This window comes from Petaurus breviceps, unplaced genomic scaffold, assembly GCF_028583685.1.
Source record: "Petaurus breviceps papuanus isolate PSGF00001 unplaced genomic scaffold, PetGlider_PUasm1.0 139, whole genome shotgun sequence".
NCBI classification, from domain to species: Eukaryota; Metazoa; Chordata; class Mammalia; order Diprotodontia; family Petauridae; genus Petaurus; species Petaurus breviceps.
In genome coordinates this window covers 19,216,832-19,223,637 of record NW_027185697.1, presented here as the reverse complement: position 1 = coordinate 19,223,637, position 6,806 = coordinate 19,216,832, and the positions used below count along the sequence as shown (strand labels likewise).

The 6,806-nt window shown below is 41.3% G+C and overlaps 1 pseudogene; it reads left to right on the top strand.

Moving 5' to 3' along the window:
• Nucleotides 1–261: 261 nt before the first annotated feature.
• LOC138145854 (ras-related protein R-Ras2 pseudogene) lies at nucleotides 262–5,694 on the top strand (annotated as a pseudogene).
• Nucleotides 5,695–6,806: the final 1,112 nt, after the last annotated feature.

Here is a 6,806-nt window from a genome sequence, read left to right as displayed (position 1 = left end):
CAAAGCTTAACAAGGCCACAAGATACATTGCCAGTGTCCACATTAATTCATTTTCTGTCCCCAGTACAGTCCTAGGATCCCTGAAAATATCAGCAAGACCCTCTTCCAGTATTTCTGTAAACATACAACAAGAAAATCCTTCTTCAAGGCTTCTGAACCAACAGCAAGGTTCCAGTACATCTGCAACAACAACACTGTCCTTCACCACCAGATGAATCTGGCAAAACAACATCAAACAGACAAAGTACCAGCATCACAGCCATGTCTCCTCAGTCCTTGGCAGCTCCAGGTGGAAGCTCTGAAAAGTCCTGGGCAGCTCGAACTGGCCCTCAGCAATTCATTCCTATAACACTTGTTAATGTCAATGAATGTTCTTGTGGCTTTGTTAAGACTTGTCTTCCCAGGAACAGAAACTGTGAAGGATTTGAGATGGACTGGACACTGTAAGCCACAATGTGAAGCAGGAACTGCACAGAGAGCTGGACAAGGAGCTTGGAGCTGTCTGCCTTTGAACTTGGGTGGCAGTTGGTTAGATAGGTGCGGGAGCTGGGACCATGGAAGAAGAACCATGGTAGGTGAAAGCCTGCCCTGAGTCAAGATGAAAAGACCTCTCTGTGGTAGTGACTGATAAAATTGACTGATTAGTGACTGATGAAATTGTAATTTACTTGTGACCTAGGAGTGGATGGCTTTTGTATTTTCCACTACCCCTTAGAGGGTCCTGAGTAGTGACTGCTGAAGTTGAAACTTAATTGCATTTCATGGGTGGAGAACTTTGACTTTTGTACTTTATGACCCTTAAGGCCAGACTCCTTAAGGATGATTGAGTGATTGAGTTACTAAATGATTGTACTTTGTTGAAAAATATGTGACGACTTTGTTGAAAACGATGTGGCCATTTTAGTAATAAGTTGTTGAGTTGTGACATGGTGAAAGCTATATTTTGATTTTCTATGATAAGCAATGTTCTGAATGCTATACCTTGATTTTCTATGAACGTTTTTCTCTGATTTATTATTAAATAGAGAGTTCACTATACTATGTAATCAGAACCATGATGTTGTTCACAGCAGCAGACTTCTGGGAAGCTGCTTGTGCTTGACTTTACACAGTGATGTGCACTCATTGGGAATATCTGGATAAGAACTTGTTATATTTCTACTTTTTGGGTATCAATTCCCTATTGTTTCTTTTTTATTATATATTAGTAATTTGAAGATTCTTCACTTTGGCAAACGCATAATGATGATCTAGAGTGTCTTCCTATTCTCCATTATCAAGGACCTTTTTTTTCATAATGGAATGGTCCTACACATCATTTGATCTCTTTGAGCATGTAAATATATCCATCCGTCCATCCATCCACCCACCCACCCATCCATCCATCCATCCATCCACCCATCCACCCGCCCACCCGCCCACCCATCCATCCATCCATGCATCCACCCACCCACCCATCCATCCATCCATCCATCCATCCATCCATCCATCCATCCATCCATATATGCAAGTGCATCAAAATAATAGATGTATTTACATAAATGTATATAAAAATATGCATACATTAATATTCTTTACTTTTTATATTGAGCCATTTGAACAGCATCCGCTCATTCTTATACTGTTTTAAAATAGAATCACAAGAGGGGGGAAGGAAGCAGACTTTGTAGTCATTTGTCAACCCCTCCTAGGTAGGTTTCATCTCCAGTACTTACGTTTAAAAAATGGACAATTAAATTAATTGATGCATTCCCTGAACTGGACATACACATAAGTTTCTTTAGACACCTTTTCTTGCATGTTGGAACTATTTCTCTTTGTGTCTTCAAAGCTTCTTTTCTGAGAGCTTCCAAGCCCTATTGATTTGACTTTCTCCTTGACACCCTTCTCGAATATGCCCCCAGCCAGTCTGGCATCAAGAAATGAGCTTCTGGGGTGGCTATGTGTTGCAATGAATAGAGCACTGGCCCTGGAATCAGGGGGACCTGACTTCAAATGCGGCCTTAGACACTTAACACAAAAACTAGTCATGTGGCCTTGGCAAGTCACTTAACCCCAATTGCCCTACCTTCCCCGCTCCAAAAGGGAAAAAAAAAGAAAGAAATGGGCTTATTGGCCCAGTCTAGTAGTAGGGGCATGTCACAGATTCATCCAGTGATTTGCCTCATTTGCTTTCGTATTTGATGTGGCTTATGCTATGTTGAATCTGTGTTTTGTCTGAACTTGTTTTCCCCATGATCAAGATGGTATAGGAGAGATTGTGTCCCTGGCATTGAAGGGAAATGTTTGTTAAAGATAACCTAGTGTATTCACTGTGAATACATATATAAAAATAGCTCTAGGAACTGACCAACAGGTCCATTTCAATACGTCTTGCCGTTGCACAATATGGTAGTTACTTTAATCACCACAATTCTCACACTTGGGTTTATTATAAATTGTGAAAGCATTCTTAAGATTTTTAAAATGCTGATGAGTTAAAAATGGTAAAAGCACCACCACCAACATCATTTCCCATGACACCCTCAAAAAAAAACCCAGACTTTGGTTGATTGTTAGCTTTGTAGAGAAAATTATGCTGAAGCAACAAAACTCAAGATATTTTGTTTTTCAGTGTGTATCCACTAATGTGTAACAACATGTAAATCACTTCAGTACAGTTTCTTCATCTGTAAAATGATGAGACTTACACATATCCTGCTTATTTCATTGAGATTAAATGAGATTTTTAAGTGCTCTACGTAGCATAATAGGCAATAGGACTTTCTTCACTTTAATTATAATTGTAACTAATTCTGTTAAGAACAAAATTCCTAAAATCAAATTGAATTTGGGCTTCATTGATGTCATTTTATCTTGTACAGCATGCACAAAAACTTCCACTGATTCTCAGTGAACTGAAGTCTCATAGCACTAATTAGTTCTTAGGGGAAAAAATATTTAATCTTTCTTGGCCTCAGAGTTTCATTGTTTCCCATCATCTGTAAAGTGAACAGTCTGTCTGTCATAGAATCTGTCAATTAGCATTTATTTAGCATTTACTATGCTCCTAGGACTGTGCTAAGTACTGGAAAGAAAGATGTAAGTGGAAAGATAGTCCCTGCCCTCAAGGAGCTTACATTCTTGGATTGTTTTTTTTTTCTTTTTCTTTTTTTTTTTTTTGCTCTTTGGAGGGCACTTGGGGTTAAGTGACTTGCCCAAGGTCCCATGGCTAGTAAGTGTGTCAAGTGTCTGAGGTCACATTTGAACTCAGGTCCTCCTGACTCCAGGGCTGGTGCTCTATTTACTGCACCTCCTAGCTGCCCCAAGGAGCTTACATTCTAATGAGGAAAGAAGCTAAAGAAGAATGAGAAACAATCCCCTCCCCTTGAAAGTACCAGGTGAGAGAGCATGGGAAAGGAAGTTTGTAGTATAGTGTGTATGTGGGAGTCTTTTCATTTTTACTATTTCTGAGGTACAACTTAGAGAAAATGACCTCTGAAGTTTCTTCCAATTCTGAGGTGCTGTGATTCTATGGAACTCTAGTGTCTAGTTTTATGCATGAAAATGCAAATCTGGAGTACTGCAGAGGGCAGATAATAGGGAGAGAAAGGGTCACTTCAGATGAAGGTATGTTAGTTGTCTCACTGGCTTCACATGTCTATGTACTTTTGCCTTCATTCCATTGCCCTCAGCACAAAGACATGAAACCTCAGTACTCTTACTCAAACTTTGAAGTCACAATGCAGCCAGTGAGCCTTCCTGAACTACCCATTATTGAAGAAACTGTTAGGCTTTCAAGAAATTTCCCAGAGCACAGTAAAAAGAGAAGAATGGAAGAAGAGGAAAAGATTTTGTTTTAAACTTAACAAATACCTTCTTTAAAAAAAAGCAGAATTTTTGCACAATATGTGTCCTTAAATTAAGTGCATTGCTAAGCTCTATGAATAGAGTTTTCAGATTTAAAGAAGAAAAGGAAAAGAAATGTTCAGTGGAATATCTTTTTTAGACAGTCATGACCTAATATTTGAATGTTTACAAGGAAAAATTAGGTTGTGCTTCATTAGGGCATGTGCTTAGAACCTAGTTCAGGGTTTGGCACATAATACACACATCATAAATATTTGTGGATGTATTGATTGATTGACATCACTGTGGTGTATTGAAAACAACACTGAATAGTTGAGTTTGAGTAGTCACTTTGTTTTGGAGGGCAATTGGGGTTAAGTGACTTGCCCAAGGTCACACGGCTAGTTTGTTGTTGTTATTTTTTTTGTGGTAAGTGTCTGAGGCTGGATTGATTCCAAGGGCAGTGCCACCTAGCCGCCCCTGGAGTAGTCACTCTTTATAAAAGATCCATGTGGCTTTCAGCAAATCAGTGCTCCAAGTCTCAGTTTCCTCAGCTGTAAAATAAAGATCATGGTTGTCCTACTGTCAGCCTCAGTGGGTAATCATACAATTGGAAAGAGATGTTGTTTCTTAAGTGTTTTGCAATTTAAATGCTATTCAAATGCTAGCTATTACTATGGATGTTCTGGTGGTGGTCATGATCACTGGGAGGTGAGGGAATGAGAAAGATCACTCTACTAACTGGAAAAAAAAATCAAAACTTGCCATACATTCACAACGTTATTCAATTTTTAAAATATATTTGGATCATGTCACAGAAGCAATCAGTCTATTCCTTAAGTTCTTAGTATTTGCAAGGCAGGCATGCTTCCTAGCACTGAGCACACAGAGAGATCAAGATCATCATTTTCCTTAGAACTGAAGCAGCCCTCAGCAGGCATTTAGTACAGACCTTACCAAGTAGGAATCCTATTCTAACACTCAGTAAAAGACCCTTCGGCCTCTGCTTGGAAATGGCTAATTTTGGAGAACATTGAAACTGCCTCCCAAGGAGGAGAGACACACCTTAAAAAGGCTGAATGACTGTTAGAAAGTGTAGGACATGGGGGGCTGAGGAGGGAGGCTGGGGGCGCGAACCCGGACGCCGGCCCTCAGCCCGGCCCCCGCCGCTCTCGCCCTCCCCTCGCCGCCCCTCGGCAGCCGCGGAGCCCCCCGCCCGGCCCGGGCAGCCCTGAGCCCCGGACAGGTGGGGAGGAGAGCGGGGCCTCCGTAGGGGCTGTGCCGGACGCTCCCTTGGCCGCGGGGGGCTGGCGGGACGGCTCCGGGCAGAGGTCGGCGCTTCGCCAGCCAGTTCATACTCCTATTTTGTCACAGATTACAACCCAACAATTGAAGGTTCATATACTAAACGGTGTGTGGTAGATGACAGGGCAGCGCGGCTGGACATTCCAGACGCTGCAGGCCAAGACGCCTTTGGGGAGATGGGGGAACAGTATATGACGACTGGAGGGGGCTTTGTTCGGGTTTTTTCAGTCACTGATAGAGGAAGCTTTGAAGAAATCTAGAAATGTCAAAGGCAGATTCTCAGAGTAAAGGACCGCGATGAATTTCCAAAGATTTTAGCTGGTAATAAAGCAGATCTTGAGCATCAAAGACAGTCAGCACAAGAAGAAGGACAGCAACTTGAACCACAACTGAAGGCCACATACATATAGAGTGAACGTAGACCAAGCTTCCCATGAACTTTTCCGGGTGATCGGGAAATTTCAAGAGACAGAATGTCCTCCTTCCCCAGAACCAGCAAGGAAAAAGAAAGACAAGAAAGGCTGCCACTGTGTCATTTTTAAAGCATCCCATGAATCTTAGCTGCCGACTGTCAGAAAAAGCCCTCATCTTCTCCTTTCTTCCCTCCAGTTTCCATTCTGTTGGGTACTTCTTTAGCCTTATGCAACATGTCCTGGAAATGGCCCCAATGTTAGCCTTAGTCCAAGAAGCTGGACAAATCCTGGCCTAGAAGATGATGCTGATGATTTTATTGATTGTGTTAGGACAGAAACACGAAGGCAGGGGTGGCCAGGTGGCTCAGTGAGTAAGAGCACTGGCTCCAGTGTCGGGATGACCTGGAGATCGAATTCCGGACTCAAACACTTAACACTCACCCAGAAACACCTGGCCGTGTAACCTTGAGCAAGTTATTTAACCCCAAAGGCTGCTTCTCTAAGACCATCCAATTACCTTTTTTTTTTTTTAAGCTAGACATCTATATGTGTGTATACACACAATTAACATAATTCTTTAAGGGCTTACACTCATAGTGGGAATGAATCAGCCTGGAGTCCCCAGTTCTTTTCAAAGCTGAAATCACTGTATGCAAATTTTTAATTTTTAAATTCTGAGATCACATTGCCTACTGTCACACTAAATCAAAACCTAGGGAGTTTTGTTGTGGGTCTTTGTTTCCTCTGGGAAAAAATGTGAATTACCTTTTTTTGCCCAAGAGAATACAATTTTATTTCAACTTCAGTTAGCCTTAAATCCACTGAAATGAGTTAACAAAAACCAGGTTTTTTGGACCTCATGGACCACTGTACCTTCTGGTTTTCAATGGCCAGAAACACCTGACCATCTACTATATTTGTTTTTCTAAGTGTCCAGAACAGGTATAGGGCTCTTACTACTCTTGCCATTGTTGTTGCTGCGTGGCTAATGATGGTGGTGCTCACTGTGGCCAAATACCTGGGCTCATTCTGGACAAAAACATTTCAGTTTCTTAGGGATCTTTCTCAGCCGCTTATTTGAGGGAGGAAGGGGTCAAACAATCACTTGTGTCTATCTTCCTTTTTGAGTATTTCTGGATAAGGGATTCAAGAAAACAAACTATAGTTGTTTTTGTTTTGATGTAATATAAACAAATGGAATTGATCCTTCCAGGGTCAGAGATGACTAATGTTTTTGCTATATATGTTTACACATTATTT